At 43.8% G+C, this 26,947-nt stretch overlaps 1 protein-coding gene across 14 annotated transcripts in view; it reads right to left on the reverse strand.

Moving 5' to 3' along the window:
* The window catches only part of LOC119970170 (nuclear factor 1 B-type-like), a 743,034-nt gene that overhangs the window by 18,969 nt on the left and 697,118 nt on the right, over positions 1-26,947 (reverse strand). The gene's annotated exons all lie outside the window — the stretch shown is intronic.

A 26,947-nucleotide genomic window follows, 5' to 3' on the forward strand; every position in this document is an offset into this window, starting at 1 on the left:
CTCCATATTGCGTGGGCATCATAACCACACACGAGCTGGCCTCCACCACACCTGCGCAACGCCTCTCGATCCTCAGTGTGGATCCAGACATCCTCACAGTTAACAAGGCTCGCATCAGATTTAAACTGGACACCGGCGCGTCTGCGAAACTCATCTCACAATCCAACCTCAACACCATCCAGGCCCGACCAAGCATTCTTCCACCAGCCTGCCAGCTCCTTGACTACAATGGCAATCCTTTAGCTGCCAGTGGCTCGTGTCAACAAGGGGTATCCAACAAGGCGATCAAGGCAACATTACGGTTTGAAATCGTCAGGCCTGACAGGGCATCCCTGCTCGGTGCTCATGCCTGCAAGCTCCTGAACCTGGTTCAGCGAGTCCACACCATGTCATAGTCACCGGCAATGGCCTCGCCCGATGGAAATTTGCAAGCCGACATAGACGACATTATCACGCAGTACCACAGCGTATTCAATGGGCACGCTCCCGTACCGATATAAAATCCTGCACAAGCCGAACGCCACCCCTGTAATTCATGCACCACGCCGGGTGCCGGCGCCCCTCAAGGATCGTCTGAAAAAGCAACTACAGGACCTCCAAGACCAGGGTATCATCTTGAAAGTCACAGAGCCAACAGACTGGGTCAGCTCCATGGTCTGCGTAAAGAAGCCATCAGAGGAGCTCTGCATTTGCATTGATCCTAAGGATCTAAACCGCAACATCATGCGGGAGCATTACCCTATCCCGAAACGTGTAGAGTTGACCAGTGAGATGGCTCATGCCAAATTCTTCACTAAGCTGGACACCTCCCGGGGCTTTTGGCAAATACAGCTGGACGCGTCCAGATGCAAGCTGCAACTGCATGCCTTTCGGCATCATATCTGCCTCCGAAGTGTTTCACCGCATCATGGAGCAGATGATGGAGGGCATCGAGGGGGTGCGAGTATACGTGGACGACGTGATTATCTGGTCCACAATGCCCCAGGAACACATCGCTCGCCTCAAGTAGGATTCATGAATTCATGAATATGGTCTCCAGCTCAACAGGGCCAAGTGCTCATTTGGTCAATCGGATATTAAGTTTCTAGGTGACAGGATCTCGCAGCAGGGTGTGCGGCCAGACGCCGACAAGGTCTTGGCGATCAACGCCATGAAGACCCCGGAGGACAAGAAGGCGGTCCTCCACTTCCTCGGGATAGTCAACCTTCTCAGGAAATTCAATCCCAATATGGCATCCCACACCACGGCCATCCGCCATCTCATCGAGAAGTCAACGGAATTCCAGTGGCTGCCCATACATGAAGCGGGATGGCGTGAGCTGAAGGCAAAGCTCCCCACAGCCCCAGTTCTAGCATTCTTCGTCCCAACCAAGGAAACCAAGATATCAACTGATGCAAGCCAGGACGGCATTGGGGCGGTGCTCCTCCAGCGAGACGACGCCCACGAGCAATGGTATGCCTAGATCGAAAAGGAGTGTCTGGGTCTCCTGACAGGAATAGTCATGATTACATTTACGGCCTGCCGCAATTCACTGTCGAAACGGACCACAGGCCTCTAGTCCACATAATCCAGAAGGATTTAAAGTGATCAAAGCCTGCAAAGAAACGTTCGCCAGGCACGGGCTCACAGTAATGAGCGACAACGGTCCATGCTTTTACAGCCAGGAATGGTCTGATTTTGCACAGTCCTACAACTTCCGTCACATTACCTCCAGTCCCCACTACCCGCAATCAAACGGGAAGGCCGAGAAAGGGGTCCATATTGTCAAGTGGTTGCTGTGCAAAGCTGCAGACTCAGGCTCCGACTTCAACCTGGCAATGCTGGCATACAGGGCAACCCCACTGTCCACTGGGTTGTCTCCAGCGCAGATGCTCATGAATCGCACTCTTGAGGACACAGTTCCAGCCATCCATGGTCCAGACCTAGACCACCTCACGGTCTTAACGAAAATGCAGCAGCCACGGGCCCAACAGAAGGCCACATATGATGCTCATGCCCCGGATCTACCCGAGCTGGCTCCAGCCGATCACGTTCGCGTACAGTTGCCTGAGGGCGGCTGGTCAGCAACAGCTGTTGTTTCCGAACAAGTTGCCCCAAGGTCTTTCCTTGTCCGCATGACTGATGGCTCCCTGCTACGGCGCAACAGACGGGCATTGCGAAGAGTTCCACGCCCACCACCTGACCGCAGTGCTCCGCCAGCCATCATACTTTCTCCGGACGTACCCTGCCACGAGGCCACCGATCTGCCAGTGATCCTGCCGGCCCAGGCGACCACCACGATGGCAACAATCCCACCTATCCACGTGCAGGCGGCCCCTGATCCACCTCGGCGGCGATCGACAAGAATTCGTCGCCCACCACAAAGACTACAAAAATCTGTAGACTGAACTTTTGTAAATTTTGTGACTGAATTCATTGATTTAACCTTTGTAAATATTGCTTTGTTTGCCATGTATCTGCACTATCGACACCTTCCCATGTATATATGTTTGTCCAAGCGCCGTTTGTATATAGTCAGGCATATATATATATATATATATATATATATACGTATACATACCTCAGTATTTATTTAACTACAAAAACAGGGGAGATGTCATAATATCTGCTCCTGTATATAATGAGATGCAGACAGGCAGTGATTGACACATAGGATGACCAGTAAGCATACAACACAGTACAGCCAATCACCAGACAGGACACTACCACTATAAAGCCAGAGGGCACTAGGTTTCTCGCTCTCTCGGGACCCAGCTACTGAGACAGTCAGAGTCCACGAGCTAGCCAGTGCAAACACCATGCGGTAGCTAGTAAGTCTGGTCAGGCTACTACATGGTCACCAGTCAGATCAGTATAGTGTCGACCCACAGCTGAATATGTATAGCAGTTCGATAGTTGAATAAAACAGTGTTGGATCTTCTCCAGTATTAGACGTCTGTTTCTAACTTCCCTGCATCGAGTGCAGTCCAAATCAAACCAACCTGCCTAACACATCAATAGCTATCTCACCTCCACCCAATTAACACACCCTTGAAGAGTTAATTGGTTGCAGGGCAGCCAGATCCCAGCCGGCGTTTGGACGATGGGACAGGAAACCCTGTCACCTCTAAAATTCTGCTCTTAGAGATGCGAGTTCAAATCCCACTGCGGCTGTTGGGGAATTTCAATTCAACTAAATAAAGGTGGAATTAAGATTTGTAATGGTGACCATGAATCGACTGGATTCTTGCAATTCAGCACTAAAAAATCATGAAACTTCAATTGTTACTGTAAAAATAAAGCTCCAATCCTCTAATTAGAGTTAATGAAAGGAAGGATTTTGGGGGGGCATGGTGGCGCAGTGGTTAGCACTGCTGCCTCACAGCACTGAGGACCCGGTTTCGATCCCAGCCCCAGGTGACTGTTCATGTGGAGTTTGCACATTCTCCCCGTGTCTGCGTGGGTCTCACCCCCATAACCCAAAGATGTGAAGAGTAGGTGGATTGGCCAGGCTAAATTGCCCCTTCATTGGAAAAAGATAATTGGCTACTCTAAATTTAATTTTTAAAAAAGGAAAAATATGAAAAGGAAGGATTTTAATTCATTTCCTTTATCTCTTCTATCAACTGGGTCGAAAGCTTGTTGGTGTACCAGTTCTTTGCTTTGGCTATATGAAAGTGAATGTAATGGAGAAAGTTTTCCAATTTTGTATAAATTCATGACTTTCAGTTAAATTTTTCCCTAAACATACCCGTTCTGAAAATTCAATAATTCTTTGCTTGCAAAATAATCCCTGCGTGACGTTTGAATATTCAGAATAAAATTTAATTCAGCAAAGTTCCACTGAATCAATTCACTGATTTTAAGGTTTGGGAGATGATCTTTTTGATGCCCCATTTTCCTCATGAAGCAGTCTTCAACAGAAAGTGCGTGCGAGACACGTCTGAAGTAGGAATTTGCCTCCAGAGTTACAGAATACCACCATGGTTAGTTGAGCTCTCAATTTGACTCTCCAGCCAGTTCATCAGTACAATTTTCACATGTTGGTCTGTGTACTAGGGAAGGTTCCCATGCAGAAACAGAGTCACAATCACCATTTGAAAACAATCTTACGCAATGTACAACTAAGTGCCACCCCATATAGCTGAACCATTTCAGCTCATAGTAGCACTTCAATGTAAATGGGATATTAGTGTTTCAATAGAACAAAGAGCAAAGAACATTACAGCACAGGAACAGGTCATTTGGCCTCCAAGCCTGCGCTGACCATGTTGTCGTCTAAACTAAAGCCTTTTACACTTCTGGGACCTACGCCTCTATTCCCGTGCTATTCATGTATTTGTCAAGATGCCCCTTAAACGTCACTATCGTACCTGCTTCTACCACCTCCTCTGGCAGTGAGTTCAAGGCACCCACTACCCTCTATGTAAAAAACCTCCCTCACACATCTCCTCTAAGTTTTGCCCCTAGCACCTTAAACCTATGTTCCCTAGTAATTGACTCTTCCACCATGGGAAAAAGCTTCTGACTATCCACTATATCCTGCCCCTCATGATTTTGTAGACATCTATCAGGTCGCCCCTCAACCTCCGCCGTTCCAGTGAGAACAAACCAAGTTTATCCAACCTCTTCCCAGACAGCTAACACCCTTCATAGAACATAGAACAGTACAGCACAGAACAGGCCCTTCGGCCCTCGATGTTGTGCCGAGCAATGATCACCCTACTCAAACCCACGTATCCACCCTATACCCGTAACCCAACAACCCCCCCCCCCCCCTAACCTTACTTTTTAGGACACTACGGGCAATTTAGCATGGCCAATCCACCTAAGCCGCACATCTTTGGACTGTGGGAGGAAACCGGAGCACCCGGAGGAAACCCACGCACACAGGGGGAGGACGTGCAGACTCCGCACAGACAGTGACCCAGCCGGGAATCGAACCTGGGACCCTGGAGGCCAGGCCAGGCAACATCCTGGTAAAGCTCTTCAGAAATCTCTCCAAAGCCACCACAACCTTCAGGTAGTGTGGCGACTGGAATTGAACACTATATTTCAAGTTATCTCAATAGTTATCCCATTGTACAGAGGAAAATATATTTATAACACAACTGGTATTCAAAAACTCTGCATAAACACTGTGTAGAGGTTGGCCTCAGAAAATATGGTGCAGACTCGAAAGAAAATTGGATTTCTTGTGGGCAGCAGCAGTTTGGCCAGTCGTTTGCCCACTCAGAATACATTGCTGCAAGTCCAATTAAAAATGATACGGCAGCAGGCTCGACCTATGCATGTGTGGGCATCACCAGAAGACATTCAATATTTATTGCATGCAATAAATTCACTATGTAAGTGATTTCAACTTTCTACTCTTAATGCAAGAGTAGATTTTTAAAAAAAGAAAGTACAAACAGGCCTGATTTCCACTTTAAAAAAGATGCTTACTGTTTGCCAAGATTTACTTCTAATTGGTAATTAAGGCTGTGTTGGTGGATCTGAGCAGATGGTATAATTACAATTTAAATGTGAATTGAATAATCAACATGTTCCTCCTGAAGTGTAAAGCAGGTCTGTATAATATTACCTTTTTCCAAGAAGACTATAATCAAGAGGATAAAAAGAAGCAACACAAATTTTCACGGAAAGTTGGACTATTCCTTTTTAAACACCGAAGAAATACCTTTTGCTGCAAGCTCTCAAGAATATCAGTTTACAAACTTACACTGATAAGTATTTAAAGAGCAATGCATTAATAGATTAAATTGCTTCCAAGTGGATGCTGTGTCAATTTGGCAAAGAATTTAAAAATAATAATTTGCTCACTCGGATGGATTTGCAATGTGGGAATGTTTATTTCCCCCCCACCCCAAAGAAAAAAAAATATCTCTTGCCATTCTCTTTATTCCAGGAATCTGTGAAAAAATTGCAGCCAAACATGCTTCCTTTAATGGTAATGACTTGAAGGGAAATAGTATAGAGCTAATTGGCCTCAAAAGACAATTGAGTTCTGGAACTGCTTGATGATGAGGTTTTTGGAACACATGTGACTGACTGACGGTGTCCATTTTAAGAGTTGGCAATGCAAAGAACAAAGAACAAAGAAAAGTACAGCACAAAGAACAAAAGAACATTGGTAGGGTATTAAGTGAGTATCTGTCTTCACCAGGGAGAAGGAGGATGTCGGTTTGGAATCCATGGAGAGGGACTGTGAGGTTCTTGAACTTAGGAAGTGAGGAGGTATTGGGGGTTTTGGCAGGCTTAAAATTGGATATGTCCCCAGGTCGGCAGGAGTTATATCCCAGGATGCTGTGGAGGCAAGGGAGGAATTTTCAATGGCTTTGACCAAATTTTTAATTCCAATCTGGCCATAGCGGAGGTGCCAATGGATTGGAAGACAGCTAATGAATATTCAGGACTGGATTATGGTTGCATTTTTCAGGAAACGTGGTAGAAATAAACCAGGGAATTACAGATCAGTGAGACTCACATCTGCCACTTTTCGGCCCAGCTCTGCATCCTACCAATGTCTCTTTGCAGCCTACAACAGCCCTCCAGCTCATCCACCAATCTTGGTGTCATCAGCAAATTTACTGACCCACCCTTCAGCCCCTCCTCCAAGTCATTGATAAAAATCACAAATAGCAGAGGACCCAGCACTGATCCCTGTGGTACACCACTGATGACTGTCCTCCAGTCTGAACATTTTCCATCCACCACCACATTCTGTCTTCTATGTGATTGCCAGTTACTTATCCAATTGGCCAAATTTCCCTCTATCCCTCACCTCCTTACTTTCTTCCACTTAATTGAAGGGTCAATAACAAGGAGGCATAATTTTAAGGTGAGGGAAAGGAAGTTTAGAGGGGATTCAAGGAAACATTTTTTCACCCAGGGGATGGTGAGAATCTGGAATGCACGGCCTGGGTGGGCAGTAGAGGTGGGAAACCTTGGGCTGGATTCTCCAAATGAGACACTAAGTGCTGATGCCAGGATGAATCACAAGTCTTCCATGTGCACGATAGTGGCGCTATCAGGACATCCTAATTGGCTAGCAATGGCGCTATTGCAGAACTAGTGCAATTCCAAATCATTCCTGCACTTGACACAATGGGGTCGAGATTGGCACTGGAGAGCCTGACAAGCAGGAGCTAAATAGAGGCACTCCACTCCACACACCCCCTCATGCCAGCTAAGAAGATGTTACTGGTTGCACTGGAGCACGCCCGTCCTATTGATGGGTTAGCGGGGGCCAGAGGATACCTAGGCGGTGGCCTGGGAAGGCACCCATACGACCTGTGGCGCTATCTTCACAGTGGGCAGTTAGCATCGTGCTCAGCTGGATGGTTGCCTTTTAGGCTGCAGCAATGGGTTCCATGCCCGTCCATCCCGACCCCGTGGCTCACCTCCTGGCCTCCCCCGCTACTCCCTCCAGCCCTGGCAGAAATCCCACGGCCAGCGGCACAATTATCAGCACACTATAGCGATGTTGTTTTTTTTCACTTTAGCGTACCCAATTCATTTTTTCCAATTAAGGGGCAATTTAGCGTGGCCAATCCACCTAACCTGCACATCTTTGGGTTGTGAGGGCGAAACCCACGTAAACATGGGGAGAATGTGCAAACTTCACACGGATAGCGACTCAGAGACTACAGCGTTGTTGAACACTTTTCGTACCTCCTATCCATCCCTCAGCAGCCACAGTGTCTGTTTCCGATTTTAAATACCACCAGTGAACCTCTCCTTCGGAATTCCTCCTGGTGGAGGCGGAGCATTGTGGGTGTAATTGGCAAGTTGGGCCTGTTGATGATATACCAATGGCATTTACTGTACAATTTGAATGCCCATGCTGGCATGGGGTGTGGGACGCATTCACGCCATTGTCGAGGCACCGGAGTATGGGCATTCCGTCGAGCGCCCCGCACCATCCTCTATTTCGACCAAGGCGCGATTCTCTGCCTGATCGCATTTCCCGATTCCAATGTCGCTGGACGGAGAATCCAGCCCTTCAGCTTTTAAAAAGTACGTGGGTGAGCACTTGGAATGTCATAACATTGAAGCCTATGGGCCAAGTACTGAAAAGGGGAATCACTGTTGATTTATTGTCGATTTGTCAGTGCAGACTTGATGGTCTGTCTCTCCTGTACTGTATGACTCTTCAATACCTTTGGAAATGCACAATAAACTTGAAGTCCTCCATGAACCAAGCTGCTCAAGATCAAAAAAACACATTCCACAGACAACATAAAGGTGTCAGGAGGAAATAACGATCCTCAATTCCACAGTTGGCAGATCAAAGCAGGAACTCAGAAAACTCAACCAGATGTACAGCCAGGCAAAGCAGCAGGTAGAAAGAAAAAGGTAAAGAAGCTGTGACCCACAAAGACTCATTGAAGAATCAATGTGTATGAATAGAAAAACACGAGGAGCTCAAAAAGATGTTGAATATTACTTCAGAAAAAGCTGCGATAGAAATATAATTAGCAAAGAAACATTGCACTGAAGCCAACAGCGAGTTGGCAAGAAGGCAACAAGAAAATTAAACAGTTGAAAAAACTGCCAAGTGCCCTTGAAGATCGAATGCAAAATGAATGCATGATCATTCAGCAACACGAAGAAATGAAAGTCTTAGAACAGCAGAGTGGAAGCACTGCAGAAGAAACTTGAGGAGATTCTACTGAATCTCAGGTAAGCTCAAGATGAAACAAGCAAGCTTCATAAAGAAAGACAAAACCCTGTTGACAGAGTTTTGTATGTCACAAGAATTCCTTCTATCAAGGTTTTTTCTTCCAGAAGATTACAAAGTGAACCAAAATGAGTTTCACGTTACTCTGAACAAGGTGAAGAACCAGTTGGCCGAGAAGACTCAGCAATGCTCAACATTCCACGAGGAAGCTGAAAGCTACAAGAATCAGACTGAAGAGAAGAAGAAGAAGTTGAATGAAAAAGAGTAAGCATTGTAAGGAAAAGCCATAGAAATGTCCAAACTGTGAGCAGATTACGAAGCTCTGAGGAGCAAAATTACAGAACTGAAACAAGTTTAAGGCTTCACCGGAGATGGTCATCAATGAATCCGAAATGAAGGACAAGACCAAAGTTCTGCGGCAGGCAGAAAAAGAAACGGCAGGGAAGAGAATTTCTGCCCTATTTTTGGTGGGTGGGAAAGTCGCAGGGAGAGGGGGAATCCAAGGGGAGTCTCAAAACGGTTTAGATGTCAGTGGGATTTCCCATTAAGATTGCCCCTGCCAATATGGGCAGCATGTGGTTAGCACAGTTGCTTCATAGCTCCAGGGTCGCAGGTTCGATTCCTGGCTTGGGTCACTGTCTGTGCGGGGTCTGCACGTTCTCCCCATGTGTGCGAGGGTTTCCTCCGGGTGCTCCGGTTTCTTCCCAGTCCAAAGATGTGCAGGTTAGGTGGATTGGCTATGCTAAATTGTCCTTCATGTCCAAACTAAAAATGTTAGGTGGGGTTAGAGGGATAGGGTGGAGGTCCGGGCTTAGGTAGGGTGCTCTTTATAAGGGCAAAACAGACTCGATGGGCCAAATGGCCTCCTTCTGCACTGTAAATTCTATGATTCTATGATGTAGTAGAGTTCCTGCCATGAAAGTTTGTAAATCCCAATAATAATAATAATAATCTTTTATTGTCACAAGCATGAAGTTACTGTGAAAAAGCATGTCATTAGTGGGTCACCTCCCTATACCATCCCCCTACAAGTAGAAATGAAGGTTCCATTTGCAAAACATGTAGATCCAGTGAGAACATAACTGACACCACGGAAAAAGATAATTTGAATACATTCTAGGAATTAGTGTGAATTAATAATGAATCGCGTGCATATACCCTTTGGACAAACCTACCCTGTCGGAATCAAATGAAGATAGTCAGAAACAAAGAATAGTGCAACCATTCCTCAAAACATGACAGACCAAGATGTGGAAGGACTGTCAAGCCTCAAGCCCATCTGAATTTATAGAGTCCAAGACTTGAGATGGGGGGGGGGGGGGGGGGGGGGGGGGGGGAGCAGGAATAACAAGTAAAAGATTGTAATGTTACACTCGGTTAGAAGGGAGGAACATTTTCTTTGGAGATGAAAAAGGGAAGTTGTGATATTGTGCATGCATGCATGGTAATGTCAAGGTGCTCAGCAGAGCAATGGTTAATGTGGGACTGGAGAATGACACTGCCCATGGTCTGATGTAGAGTCACATGGTAAGGGACTCAGAACAGTCTGGAAGCAACACTGTGGAACCAGTCTACATGGAGACAACAGTCCCATGGGATCATGTTTAAACATACAAGTCTCAAGATCTCCTCATTGAGACATCTAAAGAACCCATATCATAACAGAAAGAAGTGGTTCAACTTTGAGAGAACAGAACTAAAATCTATTTTCTTTTAAATTCCCATTTCCACTGACATGCTTCACTTCACATGTGCCTTCTCAAATTGACAGCAGCAATTCAGAACAGTTTGTGGCCTCGATCTCCTTTGGAGGAGATGCACGGTCACACAGGAGCCAGAAAGTGGAAAAGGATGCAGCAAAAATGCTTAACGTTTAAAAGGTTGATTTATACTGGCAAAATGGGACAAAAGAATTTGAAACAAAAAATTGGAAAGATTTATAGTTTCCTCACAAAACACATGAAAATACACCATGGGTAAGTCATCAATGCAAGGAGTTACAGTTTCCCATGTTGTAATGGTTTTTCCAGAGCAGTTTACCTTAAATCAGACAAACCAGGCACAAAGTAATCTCAAAGCATGCTGCAGCTAGTGCAGAGCACATTGAAAAACATCAGTCTGGGAGTGAGCCCTCCACACAAAACCAAGTCCCTAGATCGCATTAATCAGCACAGCAAATTTCTGCTAATTGCACGTTCTTGTGACTCTTTGTGAGGAGACTTTAAAAAATGTTTTTAAGTGCAAGGGCACTGATGGGCACAGTATAAAAGTTTCTAAGCCCTAAAAATATATTTAATTTAATGACTAGTAAATTTCCGTATTCATAGAGTTTTACAGTACAGAATGAGGCCCTTTGGCCCATCCCACCCGTGCTGATCATCAAGCACCTATACATTCTAATCACATTTTCCAGAATTTGAATGCAATGGTATTAAAGTGCTCATCGAAATACTTCTTAAAAGTGTTGAGGGTTCCTACCTCCACCACCCTTTCAGGCAATGAGTTCCAGATTCCAATCACCCTCTGGTTGTAAAGGTTTTTCCTCCGGGGCTGGTTTAGCACACTGGGCTAAATCGCTGGCTTTGAAAGCAGACCAAGGCAGGCCAGCAGCACGGTTCAATTCCCGTACCAGCCTCCCTGAACAGGCGCCGGAATGTGGCGACTAGGGGCTTTTCACAGTAACTTAATTTGAAGCCTACTTGTGACAATAAGCGATTTTCATTTCATTTCATTTTTCAAACCTCCTGCCCATTACCAAAAGTTTATGCCCCCTGGTTACTGACCCCTCAACTAAGGGATAAGTACCTTCCTGTCCACCCTATGTATATCCCTCATAATTTTATACACCTCAATCAGGTCCCCCCTCAGTCTTCTTTACTGCAGGGAAAACAGCCCCAGCCTATCCAGTGTCTCTTGACAGCTGAAATGAACCAGCACAGGCAACATCCTGGTTAATCTCCTCTGCATCCTCCCGAGTGCAATCACTTCTTTTCTACAATGTGGTGACCAGAATTGCACACAATACTCCAGCTGAGGCCTAACCAGCATCTTATATAGGTCCAGCATAACCTCCCTGCTCTTATATTCAATGCCTTGGTTAATAAAGGCAAGAATCGCTTAGACCTTCTTAACCACCTCATCTACCTGCCCTACTGTCTTCAGAGATCTGTGAACATGACAGCAAATTCCCTTTGATCCTCTATACTTCCTAGGTTTCATTGTACATTCCCTTGCCTTGTTTGTCCTCCCAAAATGCATTACCTCACACTTTTCATGGTTAAATTCCATTTGCAGCTCTTCTGTCCATCTAACCAGCCCGTCTATGACGCCCTGTAATCTGAGGCGTTGCTCCCCACTCATTTTTGTGTCATCTGCGAATTTGCTGATCATACCTCCTACATTTGGACACAGGCTTCCAGTCACAAAAATAACCACCACCCTCTGCCTCCGTTCACTGAGCCAGATTTGGATCCAGTTTCCCAAAATACCCTGGATCCCATGGGTTCTTGCCTTCTTCATCAGCCTCCCATATGGGACCTTGTCAAAAGCCTTACTAAAGTCCATGTACATTACATCAAATGCACTATCCTCATCTATTCATTTCGTCACCGCCTCAAAAAATTTAACTAAGTTTCTAAGACATGATCTCCCTTTGACAAAACCATGCTGACCATCCTTGATTAATCCAAGTGGAGATTAATTCTGTCCCTCAAAACCTTTACCAATAGTTTCCCTACCACTGGCGTTCGGCTCACTGGCCTGTATTTTCCTGGTCCGTCCCTATTTCCCTTCTTGAATAATGGCACCACATTTGCTGTCCTCCAGCCCTCTGGCACCTTTCCTGTGGCCAAAGAAGATTTGAAAATTTTTTGTCAGAGCTGCTGCAATTTCCTCCCTTGCCTCCCACGGCAACCTGGGATACATCTCATCTGGTATTGTTTATTGAAGTCATTTTCCGTTACAAAAAATCTGGGCACCCGCAATTGGAGGAGTGTACGCTCTTATGAAAAATGCTTATTTTTTTTTAACTAAATACATTTCCAGCTGCATTCATATAACTGCACCAAGTTACCACTCGTAAATATATCAAGGATATTTTATAATTCAAGAGAAGGAAAATAAAAAAACTCCATTCTAAAGTTCTGTCCGACTGCACCGTTTTGTGGTTTGTGATTGTTCAAAGGAGTTTGAATGGAAATTTAACTAACTTGATTTCAGAAAATGTTGACAATTCTGAGTGCAATTTGGACTCAAAATGTCGATTCACCTAAAGAAGAACCTCTACCCCAATTTCTTTCTCCTGTGCCTCAAGTCCATCTCTGATAAGGTTTTTGATACTTTTGGTATTATGAGAATACATTGAACATCGTGCTTGCCTAAAAACAATGCAAATACACTTGAAATGCAATTGATTGCTTTTGAAATAGTGATTGACCTCCTAATATTTTACTATTAAAATGTAAGCTTTTTCTTTCAAAACACAATAAACAAGTTGGCATTCCTTAAAGATATGGGCATGTTGTCCTACACAAGGGTATCTGGATTACCGTTTTTGTCATGTGATTAAAGTTCCTGAAATTATTTCCTGAGATTCATTTTTATTACTTATGGACATTCGTGGAGTCCATATTATTATAATGTGCTACGCTTAAACTTCTCATTTTCTGTCTCACTCGCTACGGAATGAACTACTGAAGGCCACAGTGTGTTGCTCATTAAAATTTCCCCCCTTCCCTTTGCAGAAAACACTTTGTTACCACTCAATGCCTCCCCCAACAAGCTAGCTGATGTGGAGAGCTATTTGGGCACCCACGCAGTTCGATCCTTAATTCACACTGCTACGGCATCACCACCTTTAACTTTGATTGACGATGCCTTGAGCAATTAAATAGAACAATGTAAATAAATAAGGCAGTTCAACTCACTATTCCCAATGATACTTGATTATTAAGTACAATACATTAATCAAGATTTACTGGTCGATCAAAAAAGCCAAACTACAAACAAAGCGAAATCAAAATTATTTTTCCTATTTTCCCAGCACATTGCCCTGCAGGCTGGCAAGTTTCAGTACTAGTGGTATAATTTACATGAATGTATCAGCTCCCGGTAAACTTCAATTAATATCCTGCAGTATCAGCAGATGTGAGCACACTTCTATCCTTCTATCACTGCTGTTGACAAACACACAAGTAACAAAATAGCTAATATAGTCAATTAAACAGAAGCCAAACTTCAGCTAATGTTTAATAAATTATTTTTTGCTCTCTCCAGGTTAATGCCAGAAAACTAACACCAACACTTCCCTTGCGCATTTCCTATCACCTCCTGATGTATCACATCTTAACGCATTATCTGAATGTTGGAAGGTGGCCAATCATCTGCTGGCTTTTATGTTGTGGCTTTTTTATGCACCAACAAGGGTCTGGCCTGTTATATCACTGACTTTGATGATTTCTGCATGTTAAGGTGAATGCAATTGAGGGCGTTTCAGCCCTTTAAAGCATGTGTCCTGAGTGAGAATGAAATGCAACGGAGTTTGACTTTGCTGTTGTATATAATGAGTAGGTGGAACCAACATCAGCCTTCAATCACTGGAGCACACTATGGCAATTAAAATGGCATTTTCTATCAAGGAATTTTTAAAGCTGATGCATATCTTGCTCAAACTTACTTGTTTTTTGGTCTTGATGCTTTTTAAAAAAATCACGTAAATCTATTTGCTGTTTTAAAAAAGGCAACTGAGAAGGAATGAAGGAGAAACACTGAATGCCATTAATTCTGGGTGAGTATCTGAGGACGGAATTGAAAGGAACACAATACTGCAAGAAAATATCACATGTTCTTATATTCTTGTGATTTGGTTCGAGAAGAAAAATCCATCAAACTCGTGAAAAATATTGATGACGGACTTTTCTTCTATTATTAGTCCATTGGTCTTCCTTTTACTAAATCTAAAATGCACTTAAGGACGGTAATCAAAAAAAAGTGAGATCTCCTAAGGAATGTGTAAGTAATCCTTATTAGTTGCCAATCTTGCTAAAATTTTGCAGATTTGCAGAAATGAGGTGCAAGAAGAAAAACTGAGCTTGTTACAATAAGAAAGCTCAAGGTTTGGAAGCAACAGCAGAGTTAAGTTATTATTTCCAGATAAAATGTGAAGAATTGAAAAATGAAGGGAGGATATGGCTCAGGTGCCAGTTCCAACATGACCAGAATCAGCTCCTCCTGGAAGTTCCTATTCAATTCAACCCGCTGTAACCCAAACCAATACAGTCAGGAATCAGGATGATAATTACGGGCAGGATTCTCCAGTCGCCCATCTGCATGTTTCTCGGCAATGCGCAGTTCGCTGACGGTGGGAAGGGAGGATGCGAGGAAGAACATTTCATGAAGCGATAAGTAAAGACGTGGAACTTGCTGCCTGTGAGAGTAGTGGATGCGGAGATGATGAATGACTTCAAAAGGAATTTGGGGGGAAAAAAAATAATCCATCTTCAGTTCTCTTCGTAGTTGCTTGCTTGCTGATTGCTACAAAATGAAGGAATCTCTCCTCTCTGATTTTGCACCCTGAGCATGGACGTACACAGGGTATGTGATGTCAGTGTATGTGCTGGGTGTGTGACCTGCTCTCTGGCACCGCTTCTGGCGGGTAGACTCCATCGCTTTTAAAAAGAAATTTAGTCCTGGGACAGCACGCTGATGTCAGGAGGAGGCGGTCTGCCTCACTGGGCTCCAGGCCTGCGCACTGCCAGGTCAGCTTGTGGGGGCCACACATGCGCGAATGGCCAGTATTCTTTACAATCGCTTGTTTAAAAGCTGGTCGCAGCCGTTGAGTGCTTCTCCAGTGACTGGGAGTGCTGTAACTGATCACACGTGACCCTACCCACACCCGCCTATAGGTAGCGACCCTGACTTAAAAAAAAACCCTGTTCTATGGCATTACCATCACTCAATCGCCCAATATCTTCGGGTTACCACTGAGCAGAAACTGAACTGGACTACCCGTATAAATATTGTGGTTGCAAGAGCAGTCACAGGAATCCTGCACCTCTTGACTCCCCAAAGCCTGTCCACCATTCACAAGGCACAAGTGTGATGAATACTCTCCATTTGCCCGAATAGGTAAAGCACCAACAACACTCAGGAAACAAAACACCACCCAAGGCAAAGCAGCTTGCGCGATTGGCGCAGTATTGTATACAATAAGATGCACTGCAATAACTCATCAAGTTTCCTTTCACAACATACTTCCAAACCGTCAGCCTCTACCATGCAGATGCACGAGAACACCAGCACCTGCAACTTTCCGTCCAAGCCACTCACCATCCTGACCTGGAAATATATTGGCACTCCTTCACTATCACTGGGTTAAAATCCTGGAATATCCTCTTTAACAGCAGTATGGATGGACCTACACAGTACAGGCTGCAACTGTTCAAGAAGGTGGCTCACCTTCTCAAGGCAATTAGGAGCAATAATATTGGTCCAGCCAGCAATGCCCACATTTTGTGAAATACATTTTTAAAATAAGGAGGTTCAATGAGCAGACCTGCAGAATAGGATGGCCTCTACTGGATGGAAGTTGCTATCTAACATTGGGAAACTCCAGTCGGCGGGTAATAATAGCCCCTGATTCAGGCCTTAATTGGAATTTATTGACTGTCTGCTTCTGCAGAGCGGGCTGCCGATTCCCAAGGCTGCCCTGCTCCGAAAAAAGTCACCAGGAGGTGGGACAACATGGGGGCAGCATCCTGATGAGGTTTTCTTTACTTTCCTGTAACCTCTCTGCCTTCCAATGGATTGGGGAGATTCTAGATTTTGTCTTTTACCATTTCCTTCAACCCCAATACCAACATAAGTTGGTGCATCTTTTATCCTTAACCAGACCATAAATAGGAAACCAATTCATTTATTTCTGTGTGCTATACTATAATATTGTTGTAAATAAATTCTTCAACATAAAACTCCTACTCCGATAAAGTGTTACTCTTGATTCACTTGTCAATGGGAAGAAGCATCCCCATGTTTTCAGACCTATGTGGCTGGCGCAGTGAGTTGGGCTATTCAAAAAATCTTGTCCCGCAATTTGTAAATCTTTCAATTTTGCATATTTCCTCTACTACAAAGCTGAATCAACATTCATTAACTGTACAGGATGTTAAAATAGTGTTATTCCAGGTGTACCACAAGGAAAGAGTTTTCCCCTTCTCCCATGTTGAAAATGTGTGTCCAAAAATGGCCAATGGAAACTCAAAGCCAGGCACATTTAGAATGACAGGAGTGGAATAGAGATAGGAACATATTCCAGATCCTGACCAAAGCTACAAGTTTCCATCAGGATCTGTTTGGAGTTCTGGCCTGAGACTCAGTTAGAATCTTGGCTGCAGCCATCTTCTCTCAGAAAAGGGCATGATCATGATAGCGAAAAGGCCACAGGTCTGTGTTGCCCTTCCCAACCCTGCTAATCCATCAAAGCAGCATGGTTCTTTGACCATGAATGCTCTCTTTTTTTAAAAGGAGCACTATTCTTCATACTATTTCTATTTGAAATGCTTTTATTCGCACTTTTCTATATTATATGGAGGGTACCAAAATTAAATTTAAGGCTTCACAATGTATCTAAAATTTACCACAAGACCTCTCTTGTGTAACCATAAGAGAAATACAGGGAGGCAAATCCTTGTTATAGACTAGAAAAGCTAGTAGATTTCAGGAAATCCTTCATGATTCCAATTATTATTTGCTTAAAACATTACAAACAATTTTAAAATCTATAATTGTATCTACAAGCTAAATACCAAGTGCCATTAATTGCATTTAACATTGGACAGAATATGTTCAGGCAGAAAAGATTTTCACACTCCACATGCAAGTTTTTGAACACATTCACATATGAAAATGTGAGCCAAGGTTAATAACCATATATCTATAAGGATGTTTTGCATCATGTCTAAAAATAAAGCTCCAGACTTTCCCTGCACTGGAGATGCTCTCCGGCATGTTGGAAATCAGAGAAATGGCCAGAAATTTGAAGTCCCGCTCCCGAACATTTTGTGACATGGGACTGAAGTCAGGCCGAGGATTAGGCAAGCACAATTTAAGGAGGCAGCTGACTGTTTAAATTACCAGCTGCCTCCGCTAAAGTGGATCTATTAGGAGTAGAGTATGAAACCCGGAGTGTGCAGAATAGAGCAGGTAAGAACATAAGAACTAGGAGCAGGAGTAGGCCATCTGGCCCTTCGAGCCTGCTCTGCCATTCAATGAGATCATGGCTGATCTTTTGTGCACTCAGCTTCACTTTCCCGCCCGAACACCATAACCCTTGGTCCCTTTATTCTTCAAAAAACTATCTTTTTCTTGAAAACATTTAATGAAGGAGCCTCAACTGCTTCACTGGGCAAGGAATTCCATTGATTCAGAATCCTTTGGATGAAGAAGTTCCTCCTAAACTCAGTCCTCAATCTACTTCCCTTTATTTTGAGGCTATGCCCCCTAGTTCTGCTTTCACCCACCAGTGGAAACAACCTGTCCGCATCTATCCTATCAATTGCCTTCATAATTTTATATGTTTCTATAAGATCTCCCCTCATCCTTCTAAATTCCAACGAGTACAGTGCCAGTCTACTCAACCTCTCCTCATAATCCAACCTGGAGTTCAGTTACTAGTGGTGTACCGCAAGGATCTGTTTTGGGACCACTGCTGTTTGTCATTTTCATAAATGACCTGGAAGAGGGTGATGAAGGATGGGTTAGTAAATTTGCAGATGACACGAAGGTCGGTGGAGTTGTGGATAGTGCTGAAGGATGTTATAGGTTACAGAGGGACACAGATAAGCTGCAGAGCTGGGCTGAGAGGTGGCAGATGGAGTTTAATGCGGAAAAGTGTGAGGTGGTTCACTTTGGAAGGAGTAACAGGAATGCAGAGTCCTGGGCTAATGGCAAGATTCTTGGTAGTGTAGATGAACAGAGAGATCTCGGCATCCAGGTACATAAATCCCTGAAAGTTGCCACCCAGGTTAATAGGGCTGTTAAGAAGGCATATGGTGTGCTAGCCTTTATCAGTAGGGGGATTGAGTTTCGGAGCCACGAGGTCATGCTGCAGCTGTACAAAACTCTGGTGCGGCCGCACCTGGAGTACTGCATGCAGTTCTGGTCACCACATTATAGGAAGGATGTGGAAGCTTTGGAAAGGGTTCAGAGGAGATTTACTAGGATGTTGCCTGGTATGGAGGGAAGGTCTTACGAGGAAAGGCTCAGGGACTTGAGGTTGTTTTCGTTAGAGAGGAGAAGGCTGAGAGGTGACTTAATAGAGACATATAAGATAGTCAGAGGGTTAGATAGGGTGGACAGTGAGAGTCTTTTTCCTCGGATGGTGATGACCAACATGAGGGGACATAGCTTTAAATTGAGGGGTGGTAGATATAGGACAGGTGTCAGAGGCAGTTTCTTTACTCAGAGAGTAGTAGGGGTGTGGAACGCCCTGCCTGCAACAGTAGTAGACTCGCCAAATTTAAGGGCATTTAAGTGGTCACTGGATAGACATATGGATGAAAATGGAATAGTGTAGGTCAGATGGTTTCACAGGTCGGCGCAACATCGTGGGCCGAAGGGCCCATACTGCGCTGTAATGTTCTATGCCCTATGTTCAGCTCTGGAATTAACCTAGTGAATCTTCTCTGCACACCCTCCAGCGCCAGTACGTCCTTTCACGGATAAGGAGACCAAAACTGAACACAATATTCCAGGTGTGGCCTCGCTAACACCTTATACATTTGCGACATAACCTCCCTAGTTTTAAACTCCATCCCTCTAGCAATGAAGGACAAAACTCCATTCGCTTTCTAAATCACCTGGTGTACCTGTAAACCAAATTTTTACGACTCGTGCACTGGGACACCCAGGTCCCTCTGCACAGCAGCATGTTTTAATATTTTATCATTTAAATAATAATCCCTTTTGCTGTTATTCCTTACAAAATGGATAACCTCACATTTGTCAACATTGTATTCCATCTGCCAGACCCTAGCCCATTCACTTAACCTATCCAAATCCCTCTGCAGACTTCCAGTATCCTTTGCACTTTTTGCTTTACCACTCCTCTTCGTGTCACCTGCAAACTTGGACACATTGCACTCCAGATCATCGATGTATCTTTTTCGAAATAACATAGTATTAGAGTACAGAGGCCAGCTTTCCGTGAGTCTGTATCTGCTCCTGGAAGCCTCTGCACTTGTTCCAGAGTGGCAGTCCAATCCAGTCCACTCCCTGGAATAAAAAGACCAACTGGAGGCTGCCATTTCTAAGGGTTAGATTCGCAGAGCTATCTCCCCGGACTCAAATCAGATATGAAAATCTGGACCAAAGTATTTGTTCAGATTTACTACAACTAACAATACAAAATAATTTGCGGACTATAATATAATCTGAATTTAATCATTGCTGTGTGTTTCCTTCAGGAAACGTAATAAATGGCATTTTCACTACTACTCACTGGTGACATGAAAGTATCCATTAGAAATCAGATTCTGAGGCATCTTTCCTTACAATTAATTTTTTATGACAAATATCCTTTAAATTGAAGGAACGGACAGTCATGGCTAAGAGACAATACATAGTAAGTAATATTGGGGATCTGAGTTAGCAGTTAATTGTACATTGATGTGTAATACCCGAGCAATCGTGGAATATTGGTTCAATTTTTTAATGTTCCCTCAACTTCTCCCAAGATTAAATCATATTAAAACACACTGATACATGTATCCTACATGGACTCCTTCACACAGTTATTAAGCCGCAATTTAACAAAATGCAACTTTACTCCCACTTTTTTTTCCAGCCCAAATCTCATAAATGATGTCCACTGTGAAAGTTGTGTTAAAGCAGTAGGAAGTTCTTTGAAAGGCACTATGAGTACATTCATCACCAATGTCCTGGAGATACACCGTATTACTATCTGCAGAAGAGAGAAACGTTTCGCTACCACAGCGCACAACTATGCATCATCCTTTAAGGAGGCGAATTACCAGTGCACAAGCTTGTGCTCCTCACCTTGCATTTCAGAGCTGACCTTGAGTTCAAAATCACAAGTGGCTCATAGGGGTCTCTGGTGATTTTTGCTTCCACTCAGCAGCAGCCCGTCCTCTTCCAACCACCAGAAGAGGCCTGTTCTGTGGGCTTCATTTTCTGAACCAACAATGCTCTCCTGAGTGTATGGCCAGAGTTTCAAAGCGGGGTCAGTAACCGGACAGCAGGATGGATTCTGGGTCCTGACTCTGCGCCTCAACTCCATCACTCTTGCAACACTGTTTTTAAATTCAAGTTACTTAATTGAGTCGGCTAACTCAGCACCCAATTATTGGCATCTCACACCTCCTGGAAGTGGGAGCTGCCTGCCTGGGACCAGGGGCAAAGGCAGGTGGCAGCCATGTTTGGGGCTGCCGCTGCCTTGCCAAAGAAAGCAGATAGCGCCTTATAGGGTCAGCAGTGACGATGGAGATAAATGAGGCCATGACGGAGAATGTACGGCCAGCACTTGCACTGGTGCTAAAGAGCCATGAAAAATCAATTTCAATTGAAAGACAAATATATTTGCTTGGCCCTGCGGCAACCCCAGCAGCTGTGCTGTCATGCACAGATGACATTTCGGGTAAGCCAAAATAACATTTAAAAATTCCATTTTGCACCCTATCGGCCCTTTAACAAGCACCTTAAGGAACTTAATGGGCTACTTATTAAAGGTGCAAACTTTGTGTTCCTTCCCCCTCTGGCACTTTGAAAATTTCAAACTATCCTGGAAGAGTCAGGACCTTGAAATGATTTTCAGGACTGCGATTTTGAAATCAGGCCCAAACCAGATCCCGACCTTGTGGCTATTTGAAAATCTGGTCACATGTGTCTGAACTTGTGCGTGTTTCAAGTGTTGAAGATGTTAATAATGTGATACGACTTGGTGTCAAAAGGCCCAGCTTGTAGATCTTGGGATTGTGGTTTTACCTGCAATAAGAAGCAAAGGACACATTAATCAACGTGCATGGTTGGTATTAAGTTGTTCATATCAGTACAGAACTCATGGCATAGCTCACCATAGTCACTGCCTTACATCTGCATAAAGATGGACTGCGAGGATAATTGTACAAACCAGAAGCAAATTTTTCTCTTTCCACTTGCATGTTATCCAAACCATGTCATCCCAGCTGGTGACCTCCTCCATCATAGCCTTTTCCTAAAAGAGCGAGAGTTTTGGTTTGCTGGGTCTCTCCATTCCTCTCTCAACACCTGAATTCCAGACCTTCTGATAAAAGTAATCTTTTTCTGAAAGGGAAGAATAAATATATACAAAAATATACAGCGAATAAGCAAATATGCAACAGCATAGTTTTTGAATCCCCCTTAATGCACCGTGCCCCTTTTAAAGTGAGTTTGGAAGAACACTTGAAAGCTGCTCAAGTGCATGGTACTTGTCAGTTAACTGTGTAAATATATAGATTCTTCAATTTTCCTCACCCGCAGAAATCTGACTTCCGCTATTTTCGGTCCTGCTGTACAAGATATGAATTAAGCATTGCTTGATACGAGAGTTGTCTACAAGTTAGTGGACTCCTATTTTGGTCATGAGTTATCTAGTTATTAAGTATGATGATTAGAATTTGGCAGTTCTACCTACCTATCAAGGCTTTCACCATGATTGAGCATCTCTCTGTGATGATAAAAACAGCAGAATAATAATAAAGTGGCCAAAGATCCTGAGTCCCGCCCATAAATATGGAATTTCTTCCAGGACTGCTTGGGCGGGGGTTTGTGCATGTGCAGTTTACTGAGGAGTAGACCATTTAAATCATCAGCTGCCTCGACTGAAGTGGGAATTTGGTTAACCAGGAATGTGAAACCCAATGTTTGCAGATCAGGTCATGTAAGAGCTGGTCTGAATGTGGGGGATTAGTTTGGATAGCCAGGATACCATTTTGGCGAGATAAGGTACCTCTTTGAAATGGTCCCTGGACACCATTGGGAGAGGTAAGGCATCCTCTCGGAAAGATAAAGGGCCATTTGGGATTGTTAAAAAGTAAACATGACTGTGTGTAAAAAAGTGCATAAATTATTTGGAACTGGTAAGGAACTGTCAAGGTGTCAAAGGACTGTCAGAACTTACTGGAACTGCCAGTGGATTTAACTCTGCTGGGCTTTAAATTATAAAAATCAGTGTTTGATATTTCATTATATCTCTTGATACAACTCTAAGCGTTTTCATTATTTAAAAACTATCATAGTGGGGTGAGCAGTTTTATTGACAGCTCCAAGTGGTTCAAGAATAGAAATGTTTGTGTGTATAAAATATAAGTTGAAGGAATTTCCAGATATTGAGTTTAAAACAAAATCAATGAAAGTGTTTTTTGGTTTAAAATGGTGACATCATCAATGGACATTTAGCTTTATTGCATGTCAGCATGGCTTTGGACGTTTGCCCATGGTGGATACAAGGTGAGTTGGTATGGAGAGTGTAAGGGCAAAGGGTGAAGTGCAGGGCATTAGTTGACATGAGTTGACAGAAAGTTGATCTGGGAGCTATAAAAGGACCATTGGGCTGGGCAGAGGGGCATGTACAGGCATAGCGGGTATGAGAAACAAAAATAAGTTATTGGGAGGACATGGAGTGGTTGAGCATGGGGAGCATGTAGGAGTTGAGGGCTGACAGCTGTTATTTTGTTTCAATCATCATTTTTTAAAATTAAATTCAATGGTGCTGGAGCACAGATTCCACCCAGCCTGCCTCAGACCCTTGTCAGGGGTGGTGGGCCTGATTTCTAATCCAGCCTGCCTGCTTTCCAGAATTAAAATTGGACCTGTTGGTGGCCATATTTAATGATCAAGTTTGCAGAGCTGGGAATTCTCCCAACTCTGCACCCCCAACCTGAAAGCAAAAGTCATTGTTTGAAGAACTATAACTTGTTAAATTTTAACTCAGAAAATTCGTGGCCTATCTCTGCTTCAGCAACTTCATAGATCGAATCGATATGAAGATATTCAAGCAAACCCGCATGACATGTAGAACCTAATAGCCACCAGATATGGCAGGCGATGTTTATTTGAGTTAATTTTTCATTGCTTACCTCAGCTTTTTATGTTGTTGAATCTGACAGTCATCTGGAACATCCTTCTGGATCACTCTTTGTACATTACACTACACTAACGCCCTGGATGAAGGCCTCCAAAACGAACATAAGAGCTCGGATCATGAGTAGACCAGATGGCCATTCATCCTTCATCTTCGGCCTCAACTCCATTTTCCTGTCCATTCCTCAGATTGATTCATAGACAACTTATCCGTCAGCTCCGCAGGGGCCTCTTCATGTTCTCATGTCTCCTGCAATCTGCAGATCTGGAACTGTAAATCTTTACATCTTCAGCATTCTTCCATTTTTCACAGAAATTGTGCACACCACAGATGTTATGGGCCAGACTGAATTATTTATATAGGCTAAACAGCTGCTCCACTAGTTAAGCAATAATCTTGAACACACTTTCCAACTGCTCAACAAGTTCAGACACCCCATTGCACCTGTACATCCAGAAAATGCAGAGTGAAGTTGGCTGCTCCTGCAAATGTGTCAAGAGAAGGTAGAAGTTGTAATTCCTGTTTATTGCGCTGCCTAGTTTACATAGAATTTAGAATTGTTTTAGTTATAATAGTGCCATTTTTATGTGGGTGTTTCATATATACCAGAAAGTCCAGGTAGCAAGTCAGAAAAGCATCCCTTTGCTTTTAAATATCACAATCATTTTTTTTTTAAAAATCATTGAAACTTGTAATCTGAAAAAAACAATGTGGTTCCTTATCCAGAAACTACTCACCCAGTGATATTCAATAAACAGTACTATTTAATTTGTTGAGATTGAAATGGGAAGTGTGCAATGCCTGCTCTCTCGTTCCATTCCTCCACAAGTGACAACACATAATTAAATGATTCCTACAGCTGGCTCGATGGGGAAATATTTGCTTCACCTAGCAATCTTAGCATGACCATTCAGTGCCAGGCTTCATAGAATCATAGCATTTACACAGTGTAGAAGGAGGCCATTTCGCCCATCGAGTGTGCACCGGCCCTTGGAAAGAGTACCCCACTTAAACCCACACCTCCACCTTATCCGTATAACCCAGCAACCCCACCTAACCTTTTTCTGGACACCAAGGGCAATTTAGCATGGCCAATTCACCTATCCTGCACATCTTTGGACTGTTGGAGGAAACCGGAGCACCCGAGGAAACCCACGCAGACACGGGATGAATGTGGAGACGCCGCACAGACAGTGACCCAAGCCGGGAATCGAACCTGGGACCCTGGAGCTGTGAAGCAACTGTGCTGACCACATTACTACCATGCTGCCTTTAATAAACAAGAAAACTATTAGTTTATCATAAAACTAGATTTGTCAAGTAGAAGACAAAACTTGCGAACATACAGTATGAAATATGAAAGTGTAATAATTATGATATACACACATAAAATGATGGATGATGGAATCGTTGAAACTGTGTCTGGGTTATACAATTTCTCTAAGCACTGCTCTGCAAAAAAAAAAATCAATGACTCTTGCATTACTTTTCAGGCAGACTTCATGGAAAACTTGTAATGCACCAATTTCAGAGTGTTGAGCGACTTTGGAGCAACTTCCATTCATTTTTTCGACTGGGTCCAGAGCTTCAGGATCTGTTGTCTTGTTACCCAAGCAGCTAAACTTCTCGTTTTCTCCCCAAAACCAAAACTTGCCTGCCAGCTTTTAAAACACACTCTTTGTGGTGAACGTATTGCATTAACCATTTACCATGTATGTCACTGTACCACGCTGTTGTCCATGTGGGCTGCACCTATGGACCATTGTAAGATATTACCTGGAATGTATCATGTTGGTGCCTTTGTGGGCTCTGCCCCTGGTTCCACCCCTTGAGTGGAGGTATAAAGAGCAGTAGCCCTGTAGGCAGCTCTCACTAGCAGAGTAGTCGCAGGCAGGTTCTAGTTGATTAAAGCCAGTTTACATCTACTCTCTGTTTTGCGTGAATTGATGGTCGCAACCCTCTTCCAGGCATATTGTTTTTTCAAAGCCGTGAACCACCATGTGACCTTTTTGTAAACAGTCCACCGGGGTCAAGAGGTTTTCCAGCTTCTTTAGAACTGCTTCATTACATTTTCTGGTAAAACACTGTCTTTTCCAGCAACAGCAGCCACTACAATCCTTCAAGGGACAATGGGTGGTATTTTCCAGCTCATCCCATCAGCTGTATCTTCCAGTCCAACTGAAGGTGACTTCCTGCGGCGGGATGGTTGAGGCACACAAAGTGCCATAGATGAGACTGGAAGATTCCATTGGTGGCCAATGGTGAGCTGTCTCCGCCACTGGAAAACATGCCTCGGGGGTCACGGGGGGGGGTTGAAAATCCTGCACAATCTCTCTGAGAAAAAACAAATTGAGTGGAACGCGGACCTTCTGCTAGGTATATTGACTTTGCACCTCTTATCAGTGGACGGGCAAGCTGCGGCCATTCCTGCCACTAGGAAATTTGGCGTGACCATGTGAGTGTGTGTCAGGTAAGCTTCCTGACCCAAATCCTGGTACTTTAACTGGTCCTCCCACCTGCCTTTTATTGTCACTGGGTGGCCAGGAAAATCCCAAACAATTATTTTGGAATTTCTTGTCATATGTCTGGACAGAGCCTAATAATATTTTGCACTTGGTTGATGAGGAGGCAGATACGTTTTATGTTTCTGTTTATTGATAAATAGATATAAGAAATGGAGTAAATTGTAATTCATGATCGAGGCAGAGACATTCTTGCATTCTGATGAGAGGTCCTGAAAATTGTGGGAATTTTACAGGGGAACATATTTTGTTCACGCCACACCAGTGGAAAAGTTGGTCAGCAGCTCTTTCACTTTGAAACAAAGGGCTCTTGCTTTAATCAGATGGTGGTGGCAGCCTTAGCAAGGTTTGAGTGAGACTCCTGCGCCTCGGGGATATGAAGTTTCACCCTCGAGAGCTTCTGGCCAATCTGGTTGGCCGGCACTGAGTAGTCCCGGCAGCACCAGAAGACAGTAATGGCTGTTGCTTGGACAACAAAAGAGTCCCAAGAAAGGACCATGGATAATGGAAGTCTAGGGATTTTCGATGAAGGAGGATCGGGAAGGAAGGGTGTTAGGAGGTCAGGTTCAAGAAGCCAGGGTTGGGAGGCAAAAAGCGAGGGGTAACTATCTTGACGGGAGTGCCCCCAGAATGTCGGCTGTCTTATTC

Source organism: Scyliorhinus canicula, chromosome 8 (genome assembly GCF_902713615.1).
Source record: "Scyliorhinus canicula chromosome 8, sScyCan1.1, whole genome shotgun sequence".
In the NCBI taxonomy this organism is placed as follows: Eukaryota; Metazoa; Chordata; class Chondrichthyes; order Carcharhiniformes; family Scyliorhinidae; genus Scyliorhinus; species Scyliorhinus canicula.